Here is a 24865-nt window from a genome sequence, read left to right as displayed (position 1 = left end):
TCAGGAACCAGCTTATGGCAGCATTTTACTATGTGCATATGTGTGCTTAATGCAGGCGTAGACTTTGGCGACGTAAGTTGTTTTAAATTGATACTTAGTTTTATGGTTTATTTGTAAGAAACATGAACATGTGAGTGACGCAGAAGTGGAGACTTTTCCTTTACTTGTATCCAATGGAGGATCTGATTTTCTGAGAGTATGTTTCCAATTTCATGTCCATTGTCCATCCGGCCACTGTCCATGGAGAAATGAAATGGCGCTCAATAAATTGTTATGGGTTTGTTTCCAGGTTTTTAAGAGGTCATACAATATACAGTATTGTTGACTGTTGTGCAGAGATAGATAGATAGATGGATAATGGATAGATAGATAGATAGATGGATAGATAGATAATGGATAGATAGATAGATGGATAGATAGATAATGGATAGATAGATAGATAGATAGATAGATAGAGGGATAGATAGATAATGGATAGATAGATAGATAGAGGGATAGATAGATAATGGATAGATAGATAGATAGATAGAGGGATAATGGATAGATAGATAATGGATAGATAGATAGATAGATAGATAGATAGATAGATAGAAGGATAGATAGATAGATAGATGGATAATTGATAGATAGATAATGGATAGATAGATAGATGGATAGATAGATAATGGATAGATAGATAGATAGATGGATAATGGATAGATAGATAATGGATAGATAGATAGATAGATAGATGGATAGATAGATAATGGATAGCTAGATAGATAGATAGATAGAGGGATAGATAGATAGAGGGATAGATAGATAGATGATAGATAGATAGATAGAAGGATAGATAGATAGATAGATAGATAGATAATGGATATATAGATAGATAGAAGGATAGATAGATAGATAAGATAGATAAGATAGATAGATAGATATAGATAGATAGAAGGATAGATAGATAGAAGGATGGATAGATAGATTAGATAAATAGATAGATATAGATAGATAGAAGGATAGATAGATAGATAGAAGGATAGAAGGATAGATAGATAGAAGGATAGATAGATAGATAGATAGAAGGATAGATAGATAGATGATAGATAGATTGAAGGATAGATAGATAGATAGAAGGATAGATAGAATGATAGATAGATAGATAGATAGATAGATGGATAGATAGATAGATGATAGATAGATAGAAGGATAGATAGATAAGATCGATAGATAGATATAGATAGAAGGATAGATAGATAGATGGATAGATAGATAGATATAGATAGATAGAAGGATAGATGGATAGATAGAAGGTTAGATAGAAGGATAGATAGAGGATAGATAAATAGATAGATAGTTAAATAGTAGATATATAGATAACAGAGAGATAAAGAGCTAACAATTAATATAGAGAGCAAGAGAGAGATATTAGATAGATAGATAGATAGATAATTGAGATAGATAGATAAATACATACAGTAGAGAGAAAGAGATAGATAGGTAGATAGATAGATAAATAGATACAACACATAGATAGATAGAGGGATAGATGAGAGAGATACATATATAGAGATGAGAGATAGATAGAAAGAGGTAAATAGATAAAGATAATAGATACCATATATAGATGGACAGAAAATAGAAAGATAGAGAGCGAGAGATAATAGAGAGTTATAGAGCGATAGAAGAGAGGTAGATGGATAGATAGATGCATGGATAGATATTGGGATAGATAGATAGATAGTTAAATAGAAAGCTGTCCCTAGTTTCTCACAACATAATTGGTCACCTCCTATCAGCCTCCGGTGGCGATTGCTTCTCTATAGGACTGTGTAGTGTAAGTTTTCCTGATGCTAAAATGAACCGTATTCTCCTGTTTCACAAACTTCTTTCTCCCTCCCTCTCGCGATTATCTGTGATGAGTTCCAGCTGCCATTGATTCCATCACTGAATGCTTATATTACATTACTGTACTTGTATGTCACGCATTGTTTTCAGCAGTTGGGACGTTGCGGAGCTGATCATACTGTAGTTTACTATTGAGTGTATGAACCATCAGTCATCAAGGAGATGTTGTTGCTCTGAGCGGTTTTAGTCATGGAGAGCGATGCTGTCATTTAAAGGGATGACATATGACAGCCATGATGTAGATCAAGACAAATAAGGCCAAATGCATTCCCTTTATGATAGGCTAGAGAATTTTATGTTAAAGTCAATCAGAAAAAAAAAAATCACTGGTTGAAGGGCAGTGACGGGCCATCATTTCAGAAAGTCAAGAGGAGGAATGTGTGAACAGAACATGTCATATTATTTGCAACCTGGTCGAAAAGAAGACAGGCACGACCTGCTGTATAATTTATTAGATCTGTCCGAGTTATTTTTACAACTAACCACTTTTGCCAATTATAAGTTTAAAGCCCATCACGACTCAAAACTTAAAGTAGCTCCGTAAATCCAATATGTCGCTACGGTCCTTCACTATACATGGCAGTAGGGTTTACTCAGGACATTAAAGGGACGGCTCCATAGACTGTGCACTCCTGATCCTTCTATGTAATGGATTAGGGGAGTTAGAACCTCCAGATACTACATTTTTCAAATTTTGTGAAACAGAAGTATTATATATAATGAAAAGTTCTGTACATTTCTATGAAACTTTCTGTATCTAATTCTGCACAGCTTTAATAATTCGGGCAGGAATGTATTGAAGTCAAAGCCTGATTGTTATATTTTAAGTAATGGTGAGATCAGACGAGCGTGCGTTCTCTGACTACTTCCATCCACACACTGGGGCCATGACTTTGTGTGACTCCATGCTTCACCTGTTATGTGATATTTGATCATCATTAAAACTATTGCTCTCCTGTCCACTCGATGGAGTGGTATGATTTTTTTTTTCCCCATTGACCCACATTGGACCCAAGTATCTTTGTAATTTAACCCATTGACTTAAATTGTTGAATGTGGTCTATGTCTGGAGTCCATGGTGCATACATAGAGCACTTGTCTCTACTTCCCTTTAAGTTCCAAGGATGACACCTTATTGTTATCAGATCTGCTCGGTAACAACATGTGTGCCTGTATATATGACCTGGGTAGGTTTTATTCTCAATACAATAACATAAACACAGATCTTAAAACTCATGAAGAATTAAATGATATCAAAGTAAAGTATCTCAATAAATTAGAATATCATCAAAAAGTTATTTTATTTCAGTAATTCAGTACAAAGAGGGAAACTCACATATTATATAGAGTCGTTACACACAGAGGGATTTATTTCTATATATTATATAGAGTCATTACACACAGAGGGATCTATTTCTATAATTATATAGAGTCATTACACACAGAGGGATCTATTTCGAGTGTTTATTTCTGTTAATGTTGATGATTATGGCATACAGCCAATGAAAAGCCAAAAGTCATTATCTCAGAAAATTAGAATATTATATAAGACCAACTGAAAAAATGATTTTAAACTCAGAAATGTTGTCGCCTACTAAAAAGTCTGTACAGTAAATGCCTCAATACTTGGTCGAGGCTCTTTTTGCATGAATTACTGCATCAATGCAGCATGGTATGAAGGTGATCAGCCTGTGGCACTGCTTGAGGTGTTATGGGGTTGCTTTGATAGCAGCCTTCAGCTTGTCTGCATTGTTGGGTCTGGTGTCTCTCATCTTCCTCTTGATAATACCCCATAGATTCTCTATGGGGTTTAGGTCAGGCGAGTTTGTTGGCCAATCAAGCACAGTGATACTGTGGTTATTAAACCAGGTATTGGTACTTTTTGGCAGTGGGAACAGGTGCCAAGTCCTGCTGGAAAATGACATTTCCATCTCCAAAAAGCTTGTCGGCAGAGGGAAGCATGAAGTGCTGTAAAATTTCCCGGTAGACGGCTGCGCTGACTTTGGTCTTGATAAAACACAGTGGACCTACACCAGCAGATGACATGACTCCCAAACCATCACTGATTGTGGAAACTTCACACTAGACCTCAGCAGCTTGGATTGTGTCCTCTCCACTCTTCCTCCAGACTCTGGGACTGCGATTTCCAAATGAAATGCAAAATTTACCTTCATCTGAAAACAACACCTTGGACACTGAGCAACAGTCCAGGTCTCTTTCTCCTTGGCTCAGGTAAGACGCTTCTGGCGTTGTCTATTGGTCATGAGTGGCTTGACACAAGGAATGTGACACTTGTAGCCCATGTCCTGGATGCGTCTGTGTATGGTGGCTCTTGAAGCACTGACTCCAGCAGCAGTCCACTCCTTATGAATATCCCCCAAATTTTTGAATGGCCTTTTCCTAACAATCCTATCAAGGCTGCGGTTATCCCGGTTGCTTGTGCACCTTTTTCTACCACATTTTTTCCTTCTTCTCAACTTTCCATTAATATGCTTGGATACAGCACTCTATGAATAGCCAGCTTCTTTAGCAATGACCTTTTGTGGCTTATCCTCCTTGTGGAATGTGTCAATGACTGCCTTCTGGACATCTGTCAAGTCAGCAGACTTCCCCATGATTGTGTAGCCTACTGAATCAGACTAAGGGACCATTTTAAATGCTTAGGAAGCCTTTGCAGGTGCTTTGAGGAAATTATTCTAATTTTCTGAGATAATGACTTTTGGTTTTCATTGGCTGTAAACCATAATCATCAATATTACCAGAAATAAACACTTGAAATAGATCCCTCCGTGTGTAATGACTCCATATAATATATGTGTTTCCCTTTTAATACTGAATTACTGAAATAAATTAACTTTTTGATGATATTCTAATTTATTGAGATGCACTTGTATATTGAACAGAGAATCTTTTTTTGCATTTAGATTTCATTCAGAATTTTGCACTGTGACTTGTACAACCTAACTGACCTTTTGAATGAGCTAACTGAGAATTTGTCAGTGAGCGCATTCTGATGGGAGAATTGATGACTATTCTGTCCTTTGTGAGCTTCTCTCAATTGATTTTACACTTCAGATATCTACACTTCTTTCATATGGCCACAATCAGAAACTAAAAAGAATTGCTCCAAAAAAAAGTAATAAAAAGTTACAAATTCAGAATAAGATGACTAACGAATGCAAAGATAACTCATTTTATAGGTGGCAATAAACAATGTGACACAGGGTAGGGAAATGGTGTAAATGTGTGATGAAAACCAAGGGCAACATGTTTTTTTGCCCAAAATGTCTATATCCTCTATGATAAAATATAGTTTTATTATACAATGATTGCGCTTCACATGCTGAATCCAGGAAACCCCTTTAAAGCAGAACTTTGGCAATTTTTTTTTCACTATTGTCTGTTCCTTGTCCTAAGTTAAATATTTAACATTTGGTGTCTGCTGTTCTTAAGGGTGCCAATCAGCCATCTTGTGACTGCTGCTCCTGACTGACAGGAAGTCACAGCTAACGGTCAAGATTTCTCAATGTAAGTCTATGAAAGCCTCATTCTGGCTCTCATAGACTTACATTGAGAAGTTATTTCTGGTCCTCCCAGAAAATACTGGAGCAATTCATCTAGTCACAACTAGCAGATGACAACCAGAATAGAAAACGATGGAGGCTGATATTTTGCTACACACAGTGAACATGCAATAGTGATACCAGTCCGGCGGTGGAATAAAACAAAAAATGCCAAAGTGGTGCTTTAAGATTTGGAAAACTTAAGAATAAAGCCTGCTTTACACCATACGATCCAGCATACGATATCGTATGCGATCGTACCCACCCTCATCGTATGTGCGGCACGTTCAATTTGTAGAACGTGTCGCACAAACGAGTAACCCCCCGTCACACGTACTTACCCATCCATACGACCTCGATGTGGGCGGCGAACAGCCACTTCCTGGAGTGGGAGGGACGTTCGGCGTCACAGCGACGTCACTCGGCAGCCGGCCAATAGAAGCGGAGGGGCGGAGATGAGCGGGACGTAAACATCCCGCCCACCTCCTTCCTTCCGCATTGCCGGCAGGAGCCGCAGGACGCAGGTAGGATCTGTTCATCGCTCCCGGGGTGTCACACACTGCGATGTGTGCTATCCCGGGTACGATGAACAACCTGACGTTCAAGTTTTAGGAATTGAACGACGTGCATGCGATGAACGGTTTACCCTTCAATCGCACGTAGCTGTTACACGCTACAATGTAACTAACAATGCCGGATGTGCGTCACTTACGACGTGACCCCGCCGACACATCGTAAGATATATTGTAGCGTGTAAAGCGCCCTTAAGTCTGAGCTAAACTTAAACTTTAGGAAATTAAGTTATGTCATTCAACTGCTGTGAAGGGCTGTGCTTGTTTATACAAACAGTTCTGTCTATATTGTATATGTTGGTAAGAATCTCTATACAAACTCTGTTATTATCAATGACCGTAGATTCTCTCATTCTAGAGATTCGGATCAATTATGCAAATGACAATCTGATCTGAGTCTGATCCGAGTGTCAGCGCAGTGCGATCCAATTTTCTCTCATATGTGAATTGGAGCTTAAGTGAGGAGAAGATGGAGAACTTAATATCTCCATTCTGTGACTCTGCAAAAATCGGACTGCACTCAGATATCAACCGCGTGCGGTCTGATGGACTTGTATGACGTGATCTGATTTTCATAATGCCAAATCACCTCTGTCCAACAGTATAACATTGGTCCGAGGGTTATCTGATAAATCATCAGATAGCAGTCATCCAAGTTATATGCTCATGTGAGCTCAGCGTAAAAAACGTTTATACTGTATCGTTTCTCATGACACGACACTATATATCAGTCTACTCAGTCTCTCTCTATAACTTGATGTCTGAAGATTTAACCAGTAACCACGTCAAGGCGTATCTCATTTCTGGGAACCTACAGTAAATCAAAACCTCTCTCTGGGTTACAAACCTCAATGTGAATGGGCATGTAGGAACCTGCTACTGAAGAATAAAATCCCCTGTGGCTAATGGGGGAGGGGTGTACAGTCAGAGTCCACAATCTAGACAAAATGTATGCTAAATATCTCCATTTTTCCTGGATTTCCTTTAGCAGTAATGCATATCTATATGCTTGCATTCGTTATTTGTATTCTTTAGCATTTCAGAGTGCAGCTGTCTCTTTTTTTGTTATTATATGTATTGTTCAGTTTTGCACCTGTTCAGACTGCATTTTGGGAGTGCCGTCAGCCTTTTTTGTCTAGATTAGAGCCATGCCCTCTAACTGTGCACCCCTTCCTTATTAGCCACAGGTGATTTTATTCTTTAGTAGCAGGTTCCTACATGGCCATACACATTGACTTTTGTAGCCCAGAGAGAAATTTAAGTTTAGTGTAGGTTCCCAGTAATGACATATGCCTTGACGCGGCTACTGGGCAGATATTAAAATGGCCATTTTTGTATGCTAAATATCTCAATTTTTCCAAGATTTACTTAAGCAGTAATGCATTGTTTGTATGCTTTAGCATCTTAGAGAGCAACTATCTTTTTATTGAAGATTTAATTGCATTTATTGTGCCACCAGTCATGGAAATTGCAACATTGTTTAAAACTATTGTTATCATTGCCGGTTCATATGCCATATTTCTAACAATATCATGAAACTTTGACCCCTTCGTGCTCCATGATGTATACTGAAGTCACAGAGTCCTTAAGAGACTTTGGAGCTGGCTCAGGAGTAGAGACCGCATCATGAAAAGCAGTGGCTTTGATTGGTGTGCCCGTATATATATATATATATATATATATATATACATATTAGTGCTGCTAATCACTGCTGCTGGCAATCACTTAAAGCAGAAGTGAAGCGCCGCGATACAACCCGGAAGTTGGCTTTGCAGCCCATCACCGTTCCGCGACGATGTAATCAGAAGGAATTAATATATGGGTATGATAGTCGGAGGTAAGCTGAAGGCCCCCCAGTCTGCCATGTGATTACTTCTGTGAGGCTGGGTGTCATAGAAAAATGTCATTTTTACTATGTAAAGGAACACTGTTGTATTGCTGAATATAGTACAAGCCATCAAATGAATGCAGGTTTGTGTCCTCTAAATGTACTAACAAAGTAAAAGGTTGAAGTTTAAAAAAATATCTTAAAAATTTAAAAAATTGAATCACTGCCCTTTGTCCACAGTTAACGATAAAAAAAAATAAAAATACATATTTGGGATCAAATAATCCATAAAACTCTAATGTATCAAAATATAAAATTAATTAAGCAAATTAGTAAACAGTTTAATGAAGAAAAAAAATCAAAACGTTAGCATTATGTTGTTTTCATTTGCTAGAATAATGCAAAAAAATACAATAAAATGTGATTAAAACATAGTCAAAATGGTATAAACTAAAACAACAGATCGACACGCAAAGAGCAAGGCCTTAAGGCTACTTCAAATGCAGCGACAACGCTAGCGATGTCGCTCATGAAAGCACCCGCCCCGTCGTTTGTGCATCACGGGCAAATCACTGCCCGTGTAGCACAATATCGCTAGGACGCGTCACACATACTTACCTTCCTAGCGACGTCGATATGGGTGGCGAATAACCTCTTTTTTAAGGGGGAGGTTCGTGCGCCATCACAGCGACGTCACACAGCGGCCCGCCAATAGAAGCAGAGGGGCGGAGACCAACTGCATTAACAACACGCCCACCTCATTGCCGGAGGACGCAGGTACGCTGCTATTTGTCGTTCTTGGGGTGTCACACGTAGCGAGGTGTGATGCCTCAGGAACGACAAACAATCTGCGTCCAGCACCAGCAACGATTTTTTGAAAATGAATGACGTGTCAATGATCAACGATTAGGTGAGTATTTTTGATCGTTAACTCTCGCTCTTGGGTGTCCCACGCAACGACGTCGTTAACAAGGCCGGATGTGCGTCACAAATTCCGTGACCCCGACGACATATTGTTAGAGATATCGTTGCGAGTAAAGCCCCCTTAACAGAACTCCATTGATGGTAATATAAAAATGTTAAAGGTCTGCAAATATAGTGACACAAACCATATTTATTATTTTTTTTTACAAAATTGAGGATTATTTTTAAGCAAATAAAATGGTAAACGAAAAACTATAAATGTTTGGTATCTTTGGAATTGGATTGAAATGCAAAATTCTGGCATATCTCTTTTTATAAAATCTGGGAGGGAAAAGGTATCATTATGAAGATCCGTTTTTTAATACAGTCTTTCTAGCAATTCTCCTTTTGAAAAAAAAAATGCAAATTTTCCAGAGGGAAAAAAATTAGTGCCCTCTATTAGAGGTAGTAACTTTATAATTCAGCGTTTAACCTTTTTATAAGCCCTAGAACATGGGCAATCCAAAATTGACTCCAACTTACAGATAACTGTTTTAAGTCATTGACACAAATGATTCGCGCCCCGCTGAGACCTCAGGGGATCGGGGATTAGAAGGTCTCAAGTGTTTGATCATATATCCGTTCTAGTATCCGCTCATTGCTTATCCTGAGTAGGAGCGTATTTAATTCCATTTGGTGCTAAAGGGGTTAAGGTCTCTTTTCTATACTGCTGAGATTGACATGTAGTTGTTAATCTCAGCTGCAGCCATGCCCATCTCAAATATAAACTCACTCCTCATGCTCTCCTATTTTGGATATAGTTCATACAATAACTGACATGTTTGAAAGAGCTTGGCTCTGGAGAAGCTGAGATGTTGTTGCTGTTGCAGCTGAGAAGCTTCAATCTGGAGTAGCTGAGAAGAACTATTTGTTGTGTCTTTCCCCTGTTTATCTTACCATTTTCATGTTTTTTTTTACTGTAGTAGAAAGACTAGTCTAGGATAAGTCTGGGCCAGTGAGGGCTTACTTACTCCGGCTCACTTTTTTGTTTTTATGTGGTCTAATTGACTTGACCTGGTGTTTTTCGGGATTTTTTTTCCCCATTGAATTTTACATTTTGGATCTATTTCTGTTCTTGTAATAACTTCTCCAGTTCCTTTAGCTTAATTCCTCTGTTTGCTCTCGTTCTTGACATGACTGGCAACTAGCAGTGAATCAGTACTTTCCAGATGAGTGATGCCTGATTAACAGGGTAGCAAAGCACAGAAACATCACTTATGTGTAACAAGAAGAGGAAATTTCACTGCATCTTTTGTTATAAATATATCTAATATTTAAGGTTGTACAGGATATCATCCTTCCACGAGATGATAGAATTGTGAAAAAAAGGCTCAGAATGAGTCAGGAATTCGAGTCAGATCTAAAAATCAGAGCTGGGGGATAACGTTACAGCAGAATAATGACATTATACATATAAGTAGTTTAATTTTAGGCTGATTTTAGACATACAAGCACCGACCATGATTACTCAGATTGGCCATGGATCTTCCGAACCAAACTCAATATGTACTAGGCTAATATGATACTGTTGAGTTCAAGTCCGAAGACCTTTTGCTGGTCTTGGAATTAGTCTATGCTCAAGCCATGAAAGTTCAACATCTGAATATAGCTTTGCGTCACTATGAATGTGTTGCTTAATAGTGTGGTTCTATGTATACATTGATGTTCTGGACCACCAAGCTACAATGGTCTTACCGGTAATAAGACTATGCTAGATTCTGTAAAGAGTTGGAAAGGTTTGATGGACTTGACCTGGTATATTGCAGATTTGTTTTTCTCCATTGAATCTTACATTTCGGATGTAGCCATGAAAGTTTGACATCTGAATATTGCTTTGTATTAGAATGAGCTTGTTGTGATCTATGATTAGTGATGAGCGAGCACTACTATGCTTGGATGCTCGGCACTTGTAATAAGTAGCTGGATACTCAGAAGAGCGCGACTTGAGTACTGAGTATAATGGAAGCCAATGGGGAACTCAAGCATTTTTCCTAGAAGATTTCCTGGTAAAATATTCGAGTACCACATTGACTTTCATTATACTTGGTACATGAGTCGCGGACGTCTGAGCATCCAAATACTCATTACTAGTGATGAGTGAGTGTGCTCGCCACTGCTTATTATTCGAGTAAGCATCATGGTTTCCGGGTACTTGGCTGAGTATCACAGGTGCTCGCATGTTTCGTGGGAGAAACAACAAACAATGCACATGCTCGCTTCACTGCATGATGTGTGCAGGCACACCAGGGAGAGGCATTCCCAGTCTCTCAATGGCTCTCACTGGGGTTAAAGCAAACTTTTTGAATGTAGTCTGTAGAAATAAAAGCCCTGCCCCAGGAAATGCTCTGTATATAGCTGACTGTATGTGGGCATAGAGCCAAACTGCCCAGTCATTGACCTCCATTATACTCGTTACTAGGGACATTAGGAATCGCGGAGATCAGCCTCAGGTGAATGTTAGGTGGTGACCCCACTCCACTCTCCCCAACGCCAAGACCATCCATTGTATTACTTCCCTGGTGTTCCCTTTGTGTTGTATCGCTCGCCAGGGGTCCTCTCATCTCGTTCCTATTCCATCAAAGAGTTTGAAAAGCAACAAATGTCATCTCCTATCTAAATAATGGTAAAATCTATCTGTAGTAAGTACATTAGACCTTTCTAACTCTTTACTGACTCTGGTTTAAGGCCATTTTACACGCAACGACATCGCTAACGAGATGTCATTGGGGTCAAGGAATTCGTGACGCACATCCGGCCTCGTTAGCGACGTCGTTGCGTGTGAAACGCAGAAACGACCATTAACAATCATAAATACTCCTCATATCGTTGATCGTTGACACGTCGTTCTAATCTCAAATATCGTTGCTGCTGCAGGTACGATGTTGTTCGTCGTTCCTGCGGCAGCACACATCGCTATGTGTGACACCGCAGGAACGAGGAACAACATCGTACCTGCGTTCACCACCAATGAGGAAGGAAGGAGGTGGGCGGGATGTTTTGGCCGCTCATCTCCGCCCCTCCGCTTCTATTGGGCGGCCGCTTAGTGACGCTGCTGTGACACTGCACGAACCGCCCCCTTAGAAAGGAGACGGTTCGCCGGCCACAGCGACATCACTAGGCAGGTAAGTATGTGTGACACACAACCGATGGGGGCGGGTGCTTTCACCTGCGACATCGCTAGCGTTGTCGCTGTGTGTAAAGTGCCCTTTAGTCTTATTACCGGTAAGACCATTGCAGATTGGTGCCCCAGAACATCAATGTAAATATAGAGAGATGCACTATTAAGCAACACATTTATAGTGACGCTCTGAAACATCCAGTGCCAGCTTATGTTTGTTGCAGAATCTTATGTAATGGTAAACTTCACTTAAAAGATGCTAAAAACAAGCAATGCAGAAAAAATAGGACAAGATATTTTAAGCATTGTAGATGAAAGGGTATGTGCACATGGAAAGTCCCAGTGATCTCTGTCATTAGAGGTTTCTTGAGGCCCCATATTCTCACCTAAAGGCAATTCTAATAGTATGGAACAAAACCTCAGCAGTCAGCATGCCTCTGTATAACATGAAAGGCACACAGACATCTATTATGGACATATTGAGTCTATGGTCATCGCATAATAGAGGATATCACACTCAACCGCAATACTACGGTAGTTTAAAGGCTGTTAGTTTTTTCACGGACATAGTTTAAATATTTTTATCATATAATAAAACTTTAAATATTCAATATATATTTTTTTCTATTTGAGACCATATTTGCTTGTGCTCCAATTGACCGAGCGTAGAAAATGAAGCAATTCATAAATCTATCAAAATGGCTGCACACCGTGTAATACAATTGGGGCAATCTGGTGAATAATGATCTTCTATGCCATACAGCACTCATACAGTTATACAAGTATGTGCAGAAAAACGTGAAAACTACTACTTTCCCTCCTACTACTAATACTACTACTGTGCTTCCACACAAAAAAAAGACCTACCCCAAAAATAAGCCCTAGCACGATTTTTAGGCCTTTTTGGAGTTTGCTTAAAATATAATCCCCACTCCAAAAATAAGCTATAGTTGCGGATCATCATACTAACAGTATCCTGAAATGGGGCTTAGGCAACCCCTTCAGGATATGTAACTTTTAAAAGTGTACATTGCCCCGTTGTGTTACTGTAAGCTCTGAAGTTTATAGTCATGTGCCGGCTAGTTAATGGAATGAATATTCACCCCTTCCCCGCCCATAATCCCGCCCACCCTTCTACCAGCATCGGTGATTGGAGCTCTTGTTAATGAAGAGATGAATATTCACCCCCTTTTCTGGCTCACTTCTCTGCGCAGTGTCAGTGATTCACTCAGACTGCCATATTACTCCTGAGGATTGCAGCTTAATGCTCACACTGTCTGGTGGCTCTCTTCTCCTGGACGTGACAGCTACAAACAAGAACACGCTGACTCGCTCTGTTTAGAAGAGACGCCGGCAGTCTGAGCATTGCGCTGTGATTCTCAGGAGTAATATAACAGTCTGAGTGAATCACTGACACTGCGCAGAGAGGTGGGTGGAACTATGGGCAGGGGAAGGGGTGAATATTCATTTTTCATTAACAGGCTACCCAATCACTGACACCAATACAAAATATAAGAACTCCCCCTAAAACAAGCCCTAGCGCATCTTTTGGAGCCAAAAATAATATATAATACTGTCCTAATTTCGGGGAAACACGGTAATAATACTACATTTACTTCAAACTAAACTGAACTGCTAAATTTACATAGTACATAGCTATTTGCTTAAAATATTGTTCTAAAATGAAAAGGAATCTGTCCACAGGTTTTTGCCATGGAGTCTGAGAGTAGCATGATTTAGGGGCAGAGAGCCTCATGACAGCAATATATCATTTGCTATTTTGTTTGGTGTAGTTTTGAAAGAATACTTGTTTTTTATGTAGAAGTAGCAGTGCTATGAGTGCTGAGCCCTGTATAATTCACCCACTTCCCTGACTGACAGTTTCCTATCTAGACTGTACATTTTAGCAAGCTGTCAATCAGTTGTGGGGGATGGGTTACACAAGGTATCCTCACTGTCTAGTATGCAAAACTTACTCCAATAGTGATAATCTCCTGCTTATAAAACACTGATTGTATTGAAATTACAGCAAGCTGCTGAGCAAGTGAAACATTGCTGGAATCAGGCTCTCTGCCCTTATGTCATGGTACTCTCATATTAAATAGCAAAAACCTAATGACAGATTTCATTTAAGTTTTTAAACGATACATTACAGTAAAGGTGTTACCATAACATCTAGACTCAGGAGTGTTGTTCTCCATGGTCTCCCTTTACTAGGCTCTTGTACGGTAATTTTATTGATTGACAGTTCATCATTGTTGCATTGCTGACCTAGTCTGCTTCTATTAGAATGCTGTTAATTGAGGAAGACTTGTCTCTGCAAGGTCAGAAGAGCAATAAGGCTGAAGCTGGCTGGAATTAGACATTAGCAATGTCCTCCATTGATCTTAGACAGATGAGGCTATGTGTCCACGCTGCGGATTTTGCGCGGATTTTGCCGCGGATTTACCGTGGATTTTCCGAAAATTTGCAGCAGCGGCACTTCCAAGCCATTTCAATGGCATTTTGGAAATGCTGTGTCCATGCTGCGGATTTTTCCGCGGCGGATTTGCCGCGGATTTTGATCCGGAAAAATCTGCAGCATGTCAATTATTGTTGCGGATTTTGGTGCGGATTTTGGGTATAGAATGGGGAAAAAAAAAAATCCGCATCAAAATCCGCGGCAAATTCCCGGTAATCCACGGTAAATCCGCAGAAAAATCCGCAGGTACATTCTACCGTGGACACATAGCCTTAGGGCAATGCTTACAAACTGAAAAATAATTTTCTTATAAGCACTGTGCATGTTATCATGGCCAGCCACCTTAAAAATGAGGAGGGATAGAAAAATAAAGCAGTTAGAAACAGCAAGTAAATATGAAGCTTACTTCATTTTATATGGTGTCCTGTTTTTTTTCTATCTTTTATCATTTGGGTATGTGCCCACAATCAGGACCTGCTGAGTCCTGGATGCAGCGGGTCCTTGCCTGTGGGGCCACGAGTCTCCTCCACAAGTGAACGCAGGAGACCATAGCTGCTCGTGCCCACAATGCGGTCTTGGCCAGTTACAGTCTATCCCTTCTTTTCTCTGCTCTTGCGACTCCGCAGCAAACAATTGACATGCTGCAAGTCAGTGTTTGCTGTGGAAGAAACAAGCACAGTAGGCACAGGATTTCTAAAAATCCCATCCACTGTGCTTGTACTGTACATCACAGCGTTTTGGATGCAGCTGAAGCATGCTACATCCAAAACGCTGTGAACACTAATTGTGGGCACGTACCCTTAATGTAACCCTTTATAGCCTGGCACTTTACATAAATAGCAAAGAAGGTAATTTGTTTTGAACTTTGAAATTGCTGGGTTCAACTAAATTTTCCTAAAAACTCGATTTGCAGTTAATCAATATTTCAAAACATCATATTTCCCTGAAAAGACAAGTATAAAACCCTGAGATCTCCTAGGACTCCATCCAACCCCTTTCAAACCCTTTAGCACTAAGGCCTGAAACACACTTCCGTTAAAAACACGCATGTGCAGCGAGACACGTATTTTCCCTTCGTGTTGCTTGTGGTAAGTACGTGTCTCTGGTACGTGTGGTCCACGTGTGTTCTACGTGTGCTATCCGCGATAATTTGCATACTCACGTGGTCCGCGCTACTGTCTGTGGTGCTGATCTTCGGTCTCCAGCCCTGCCGACTCCCCGCTGCTGCTGCCGGCCGCAGTGAAGTGAATATTAAATGAGCATAATGAGCGGCGGTCGGCAGCAAGTGGCAGCAGCGGCAGAGAAAGGAGGGCTGGAGAAGGTGAGTAAATGTTTTTTATTTTTTTCACTGACACGTGTGTTTTCTCCGGCGCGTGTCACACGAGACCACATCCACACTACATCCGTGTGGTATGGGTGCGGGCCGTGTGACACCCATGCTGCCGGAGAAAACGTAGACATGTCAGCGTGTAGAAAAACGCACACACGTACAAACGCACACGGACACACGTTCCGTGTGGTTTTACGTGTGTGTGCCTGCTTCAATAGGGTAGCATTGCTGAACGTGTCTCCGTGCCGCCGGTGCGTGCAAAAAATAGCAAACACGTACCGGCGGCACGGATGTGTGTCGGAGTCCTAACACAGCGTTAGTAATTTCAAAGCAATTTCACCATAGAAATGGATGGAAACCTCATAGTAATTAAAAGTCCACTTAATTACACAATTATGAATAAATGATTCTTCTAAGTCATTTGTAATGATATATACTTCTCTTTATAGAACACTGATTTAAACTAGCGGTGTCGCTGTCAGAGGTAACATCTTTGTGCTTTGAGTGAAATGAGTGATGTGGAATATATCCTGGAACACCCTCTGCTTGTTCATGCTAACATGCTTGCTGGATGAAAATTAGATAAATTGTAGCCTGAATTTGGAAGTAGTAGTGTCCAGACGGCTGGTGTTATTGGTGTTGGTGCTGCTACATAGGAATTTTTATTTTATACTACAGTGTCCATTACCGTTGGCAAACGTTTTTTTACCATGTATTTTGTACATTTTAATTAACATTTTATAATCTTTTCAATGCCAATTTTTCAATCCTTGCTGAAAAAAAAAGGTTGTAACATAAAATAATAGGTAAGTAGGTAAATTTACATAAAGCAAAATGTGGCTGGAAGCCACTGTACAGATGAGGCATGTGTGGTTGCCAAATTGGACTAGAAAATTAGGTGTGTAAAAATATGCATGCAGAGTTAATTTGTTACATTTTTTAACATTTCAATTTCTAATTTTTTTTCCACAAGACTCAAAAATGACACATTAAGAAATATTAGGTAGATAAACATCCAAATAACCAACACCTTCATTGGGGTAATGTATTGGTGTGGTCTGTACAGACGTAAAATTTTATTATTAACAGATGTGCAAAAAATTTCTTGTGACACACACACTTTGGGAGGTAGACAGTTGCACATATATTTATAGATTTGGGGAGATTTTCTTTAGTATTTTTTAAGAAACAATCATTCCCCCCTCAGAAACAGATTGCAGAATGTCTCTGACTGATACAAATTCAGATTTATTTTTTGGCAAAAAAATATTGTGTTGTCTTGCTGCTGCTTTCTAGTGCAGCCAAACAAAGAAAAAAATAATGTATAATTCTAATTGAAATGCAACAGGACAAAATCCAGCCACACTAAATCACTGAACAATCGCACTGAGTTTGACACTGCTGCTGGCACCTTGAATGTCTGCATTAGGCTAGCGCCACACATCCGTGCCTCCGGTACGTGTTTGGCATTTTTTACACGTACCGGCGGCACGGAGACATGTACAGCAATGCTACCCTATGGTAGCAGGCACACACACGTAAAACCACACGGAACGTGTGTCCGTGTGCGTTTGTACGTGTGTGCGATTTTCAAAGCGCTGACAAGTCAGTGTTTTCTCCGGCAGCACGGGTGTCACACGGCCCGCACCCGTACCACACGGGTGTAGTGTGGATGCGGTCCCGTGTGACACGCGCCGGAGAAAACACACATGTCAGTGAAAAAAAAACAAAACATTAACTCACCCTCTCCAGCCCTCCTGTCTCTGCCGCTGCTGCCTCTTGCTGCCGACCGCCGCTCATTATTCTCATTGAATATTCACTTCACTGCCTGGCAGCAGCAGCAGCGGGGAGACGGGAGGGCTGGAGACCGAAGATCAGCACCACGGACAGCAGCGCGGACATCAGGAAGGACCAGGTGAGTATAATAATTACCGATTCTACGTGTGCTATCGCGGATAGCACACGTAGAACACATGTGTCACGCACGTACCAGAGACACGTACTTACCTGCACGCAACACGCAGGGAAAATACGTGTCTCTCGGCACGTGCGTGAATTTCACGTGAGTGTGGCAGAAGCCTTAGGCTGTGTGCGCACGTTGCGTTTTTTCATGCGTTTCCACAGTGTTTTGAGCTGCAGCGTTTTAATGCAAAATTGCATGCGTTTTGATTTCCAGCAAATGTCAATGGAAAATAGGGCTTTTTATGTGCGCACGTTGCTTTTAAAAATACAGTGTTTTAGTTGCTTAAAATTTGTCAAAATCTCTGCGTTTGAAGAAGCAGCATGTCAATTGTTTTTGCCATTTTGGCAGCGTTTTGCTAACATTGAAGTCAATGAGGATTATCAAAACGCATTCTAAAAGAAAATTCTAGCATTTTTCATGCTTTTTTGACAAAATCAAAGCATGCGTTTTTGACATTATTGTGAGGGCAAGCAGTTTGTAATTGCCCTCACATCCATTATGACATTAAAATATGAGAGAATCAATACTGTTAGTTTATTTTGCACATAATTATTCAATTGCTATCAGAATTTTTGGTAAATTATCATTATAGTGTATGATTTAAAGATTATTAATTTTTTATCATTTTTTAAAAATTTTTCCTACTGTTTGAATGTTCAAACTTTATTTAATTGTGTATTTGTGTTGAAAACGCATCTCAATATAAGCACTGAAACTGCATGTATAACGCGGTCAAAACGCGGCTAAAACGCTACAAAAACGCATGTGTATTTCCTGCACTTATGTGGTCAAAACCAAAATTGACAATGACAATTTCTGCCAGAGGATGCGTTCATTTCTGCAAGTTACTGAACGCAACGTGCGCACATGGCCTTAAGCCTGCTTTACACAGTACGGTCTATCGTGCAATTTCACGATCGATCGTACCCGCCCCCGTTGTTTCTGCGTCACGGGCAATTAGTTGCCCGGGGCGCACAAAGTCGTTAACCCCCATCACACGCACTTACCTGCTGTGCGATGTCGCTGTGGGCGGCGAACATCCTCTTCCTGAAGGGGGACGGACGTTCGGCGTCACAGCGACGTCACACAGCGGCCGGCCAATAGAAGTGGAGGGGCGGAGACGAGCGGGATGTAAACATCTCGCCCACCTCCTTCCTTCCGCATATCCGGCAGGTGCTGCAAGCCAGAGGTAAGCTGCTGTTCATCGTTCCCGGGGTGTCACACGGAGCGGCATGTGCTACCCCGGGAACGATGAGCAACCAGCGCCATTTTAATTAAACAAGATTATGAAACCGAGCGACGAGTACACGACTCATGATTTGTGAGTGATACTGCGTCGCTCGGAGGTGTCACACAGCCCGACGTCACAAGCGAGAGCATCGGAAGCGATATGCGAAAGACCCTCTGCTGCGAGTATCAGCCGAGGGTTATCCTACTGTGATGTGATCTTGCGATCGTATCACAGTTGTGGAAAGACACTTTCTCCCCATCTCCTCCGCTGCCTGTCTCTGCATACATCACACTGCACTACGATTAATTGCGAGTACAGTGCAATCTTTCACATGCTCCCATAGACTTGTATGGGGGTGTGTTAGCTGAGACTTGCTGCCAAATACAGCCTGCTGCAATTCAGTTTGCATGCCGCTATGGCATGAGAAATCAATCATAGATAGACACTGCCCCATAGTTTTGCACTGGTGCGAGTGCAGTTCGACAATTTAACAGATTGCACTCGCCCGTGCAAAATGCAAGTGGAACCGAACCCTTATTCAGAGACTACTCCACTCATGGGGAAGCCTGTGTGTTGTGTCTGACTAAGGTCATGTCAGCCTTCGTGGATGATGCAATCCTCTGTAATTTGTGAAAAGTTGGCACATGTTTTTGGCAATTGACGAAAATCAAGTGGCAAATTGATTGTATTTGCTCGGAATTGCAAATTTCATAAAATTTAATTTGAATTCAATTTGCATCAAATAAATTCCCTTAATTCTAGTAAATAGAGTTGCTCACCGTTTGCGTAGTTGCTGTTTGCTGCGTCTGTATCTCCGCATCAGGCTGCTTTTCTGCAGAATTTCCTGTAATGTTCCCCATTGCTTTCTGTCTGTACATGCAGAGGTTATTTCATATCTAAAAATAAAGGATGAATCATTGTTCACAAATGGTCTAGAAACCTTGCAATACTTATCATAAGCTGTAGATAGTATTTTTGTAAGACTGAGACGTAAGTTGAAGAGAAATAAAAACTCGTGTCTTAACAGAAAGGTTTTTTTCAGTGTTTATAAAATAACATTTTTTTTTTTTTTTTGTAACATTTTGTACATACTCATATATTTCTTGACATTTGTAAATTTCTGTAGAATACCCTATGAAAATATACCAAAAATTAACAAAATAACAAGAACATGAGCCTTGATAACATTGCCACTAACCCTAAAACCTTACAAGAATGTCAAGAAATCTGTAGATTTTTGAGCAAAACAAAATGCAAAAAATGCCACTAAAAACACCACAAAAAAGGACTAAAACGTAGTAGCTACAAATGATTCAGCACTTCTGATATTAAAGCTACCGGAAAATGACCTATTTTTTTATATCAGGCTTTTATGTTACATGCAGTTTTTAAATTCTGGATATGCTTTTTTTTCTTCATATCAAGATCTATATAAAAAAAATAAAATAAGTATTATTGCATTATTCAAAGCAGCCACTGAGACTATTTAGGTTAATACTACCTGTTCTGTCAGTAAGGGCCCCTTCACATGTAAGTAAAAAACACACGTTTTCTAATGACATGATAAAAGTGTGTATGTCCCTCCGTGTGCTGTGATTTTGGCACATGTGTGTTCTCTGTGTGCTATCTGTGATAATACATGGAGATCAGGGACTTCTATACTCACCTGTCCCCACTCCTGCTGTCCGTGGTGCTGAAGTCTCCCACGATGCTGTGTCCGGCCGCCGCTGTCTCCCCTCTGCAGATACTTCTGGGCTAACTGTGCAGTGAATATGAATGAGCATAATTAGCATAATGCATAATGCAGTCCAATTTTTTTTCATGGACCTATAGACTTGATAGGCGGAGTTTTATCCGATTTTCAGAGGTAAATTGTGCCTAGTGCAATTCGTGGTCCAGGGAAAAAAATCGGACATGTGCACTGACTCATTGAATAATGCTGGTCGGAGTGCGATCTGATCATTTGATGGCTAGCCCTTGGACCAAAAATTTGTCCTAAGAGTTTTCAATAAAGCTCTATTTTAGCAGAGGAAAACTTACAATATCTGGAAGTTGGAGTAAAAAAAAGCCACAATAATTAGTGGGAAAATGGCAAGATTTCTATTTTTTTTCTTTTCAATAAGGGTTGTAGTAAAAAAACAAAAAGACATTTTTAAAAATAATTAAAAAAATAAAATTAAACACAAAAACATTATTTATGCTATAGGTTATTGTTTGATTTAGCTCCCAAAATAAAGGGGTCTATGAGGACTTCCGTAGAGTTTTCCGAAACATTTCTTTGCATATTGGAACAGAAAATTGGAATTCCTAATCCTAATGGGAATTGTGAACCTAGCCTTATCCCATTTTTTCTGAAGCTTCCAGAAGAGATATTGCTTTACAGTAAAACAATAGTAGTCTTTTCTAACTTTAAAATAAAAACCCAAGTCATGAACAGATTTTGAAAAGAAGCAGAAGTGATAAAGAAGGAGCTGTCAAATGAACTGTTACTTCCGCTTATTATCAACTTCAGGAGAATAGGACTACTGTGCAAATATGTCAAGTTTCCAAGCTATAGAGGACTAACCTTCTTCACCTTGTCCAAATTGCTGCAAGAATAAGAAGAAAAAAACGACAATCTTGTGTCTTGGGGTTTGGTAGAACTCTAGGATTGTCATACGAGGAGCAATAATACATGTAGTATCAATAAACTAAGATAATGTGTGATGTCAGCAATGGTGAGTTATAAACAAACAAGAGTAAATTATCAAGAACAATTCTCTGTAGTAGTTAAAGGATTTTCTAATACTGTACTCGGACAACACCTTCTCAATTACTATATTACCCTATGTAAAATAAAAAGCAGCCTGTGCTCACCTATGGATTCAGAGCCATTCTAGCCACTCTGCAGCCAGTGTCTGCTAATTTCAACGATAATGGTTTCCCAGGGATTGTGTGACATTTTTATGTCACATGAGCCAGAAACTATCTGCTAATTCCAACGATAATGGTTTCCCAGGGATTGTGTGACATTTTTATGTCACATGAGCCTGAAACCATCTGCTACTTCCAACGATAATGTTTTCACAGGGATTGTGTGACATTTATGTCACATGAGCCTGAAACCATCTGCTACTTCCAACGATAATGGTTTCACAGGGATTGTGTGACTTTTTTATGTCACATGAGCCTGAAACTATCTGCTAATTCCAACGATAATGGTTTCATAAGGATTGTGTGACATTTTTATGTCACATGAGCCTGAAACCATCTGCTACTTCCAACGATAATGTTTTCACAGGGATTGTGTGACATTTATGTCACATGAGCCTGAAACCATCTGCTACTTCCAACGATAATGGTTTCACAGGGATTGTGTGACTTTTTTATGTCACATGAGCCTGAAACTATCTGCTAATTCCAACGATAATGGTTTCATAAGGATTGTGTGACATTTTTATGTCACATGAGCCTGAAACCATCTGCTACTTCCAACGATAATGTTTTCACAGGGATTGTGTGACATTTATATGTCACATGAGCCTGAAACCATCTGCTACTTCCAACGATAATGGTTTCACAGGGATTGTGTGACATTTTTGTCACATGAGCCTGAAACCATCTGCTAATTCCTACAATAATGGTTTCCCAGGGATTGTGTGACATTTTTATGTCCCATGAACCTGAAACCATCTGCTAATTCCAACGATAATGGTTTCCCGGGGATTGTGTGACATTTTTATATCACATGAGCCTGAAACCAATCAGTGACCGCCAATGGTCCCATACGTTTCCTTTAAATAAAACTGACACCCAGAAGAAATGACAACTGCTGTTATTCTCTGATTTCCGCATGTCAGCTCGTCTGAAGGAAATGAAAAAGAATTGCTCATTAGCGGTCACTGATCGGCTGCAGAGAGAATGGAACAGCTTTGGCACCAAAGGTGAGAACAGGCTGTTTTTTTATTTTACATGGGGTAATATAGTAATTGAGATTGTCTTAGAATGCCACTTTAACCCATTCACCCCTCTGGTTATTTTCCGTTTCTCGTTTTTTGTTTTTGTGCTCCTCTTTTTCCAAGAGCCGTAACATTTGTATTTTTCCATCAATCTAGCCATGTGAGGGCTTAGTTTTTTGCAAGACGAGTTGTACTTTTGAATTAAATCATTAGTTTTGTCATATAGTGTACTGGAAAATGGGAAAAAAAAATTCGAAGTGTGGTGACATTGCAAAAAAAATGCAATTGCATGATTGTTTTAGGGGTATTTTATTCACTGTGTTTAATATATGGTAAAATTGATATATGATGCCTCAGGTTGGTACGAGTTCGTAGACACCAAACATGTGCACTTTTCCTGTTTCCTAAGGAGTTAAAAAAAATTGGAGGTTTGTCCCAAAAATAGTAGTACTTTTGGCCCCATTTTCTGAGACCCTTTTTTTGGGACCTGGGGCTCAGTGATAGCTTATTGTTTGCATCTTGAGCTGTTGTTTTTAATTATTCTATTTTTGTATGGATGCGCTGTTTTGATAATCTGCTATTGCATTTTAAAAATTTTTGCAGCAACCAAAAAAATGTAATTATGGTGTTTGGAATTTTTTTTCTCACCACACTGTATACCGATCACATTAATTGATTTTATATTTTGATAGATCGGGCATTTCTGAATGCAGCAATATCAAATATGTGTATATTTTTTTAACTGTTTTATTTTCAATGGGGCAAATGGGTTGTGATTAGAACTTTTATTTTTTTTATTTTTTTCATATTTTTTAAAAACATTTTTTAATACATTTTTTATTTATTTTACTAGTCCCCCTAGGAAACTTTATGGATTTAATATCTGTTCATTTATGCATTTCTGTTGATCAAAGCTGCACAGCTCTATTCAGCAAAAATGCACTGTTCCTTTAAGAGCTGCCTCTCTGTCGGCTCTTACAGGAAGTATGTCATGGTCGCGTCATAACATGACCCCAAACTACCACGACAACCATCAGCTCCCCGTGATCATGTGAAGCCCCACAGGTGTTGTATCGGTGCATACCTTCAGGGACTCCACGTAGCTGGTGCTGGTCACAGGTAGGGAATCTTCAGTTTTGATCGTGACGCCACTCTCAGTATTGCGGTCAGTGGGGACCGCCACTGCAGCTTAGGGGACGCCTGGGGCTGATGGTGGGTGCAGTCGGATATAGTAGCCTCCTGAGAGTGAGGCAAGCCCCAGGGCCCGGTGTGGGTTTGTAGTACCACAAGTCGCAGAATGACTCAAACACAGTCCAAGAAGTCTTTTAACGTGTTTACTCACTGTTTGGAGGTCACGGTGAGATGCCCGGGCGACACTGTGATAACCAGGTGGAACCAGGAATTCCAGGAGGCCGTTCTGAGGGTAGCTGTCCACTCGCCTTCCTTGCACTCTTTCTGTTTTAGGAGGATCCTTTGCTTGAAGCGTGGTAGGACCCCTCCAGGGAAGCTGTTACCACCCTGCTCCCCTCTCTCTGGCTCGTCTGCCGGCAGCGTGGCCTTGGTGGGATGGCTTCTGGCCCTGTCCCCTTATGGGCCTGGTGTGCTGCTTGGCTCAAGCTCTGTGTAGTCGTGGTGAGGGCATGAAGTACCCCCCCAACCTGTAGGTTAAGCAGCTCTGGATGATCTGCTGCCTGTACTGGGGACCTAGTTCCCCTTGTGTGCTCGGATACCGGGATCTCCGTACTCAGCCACCCCTCTTTCTCTGGATGCTCTTCAGGCCGACCCACAGTACTCCGTTCTCCTCCGCTTTCAGCTACAGCACTCCTCAGGACCTGTCTGCACGGGAGCTTCTCTGCTCCCCCTCCATACACTTCAACTTCTTCCTCTCGACTCCCTCACTTCCTCTCTCTCTCTCTGCCCTGCTTCCTAGCAACCAGCCCCTGAACACACCCCTAGCTGGGAATTGAAAGTTAACTCCTTCTGGCTACTCAAGGGTCCCCTCTGGTGATGT

General features: G+C 40.4%; 1 protein-coding gene across 5 annotated transcripts in view; it reads left to right on the top strand.

The window, feature by feature from the left end:
• Window positions 1-24865, top strand: part of RALYL (RALY RNA binding protein like) — a 952779-nt gene that overhangs the window by 1274 nt on the left and 926640 nt on the right. Inside the window, exon 1 of one of the 5 annotated variants that reach the window (XM_075353133.1) lies at window positions 51-72. The exons of the other annotated variants lie outside the window; for them this stretch is intronic. The gene's annotated coding sequence lies outside the window, so the exon portion shown is untranslated. Of the gene's footprint in view, window positions 1-50; window positions 73-24865 lie in introns of those variants that run through there. 5 annotated transcript variants of the gene reach the window in all.

The sequence above is a fragment of the Anomaloglossus baeobatrachus genome, chromosome 6 (genome assembly GCF_048569485.1).
Source record: "Anomaloglossus baeobatrachus isolate aAnoBae1 chromosome 6, aAnoBae1.hap1, whole genome shotgun sequence".
NCBI lineage: Eukaryota > Metazoa > Chordata > Amphibia > Anura > Aromobatidae > Anomaloglossus > Anomaloglossus baeobatrachus.
Note: the sequence above shows the minus strand (reverse complement) of the source record. Positions and strands in the feature narration are given on the sequence as shown.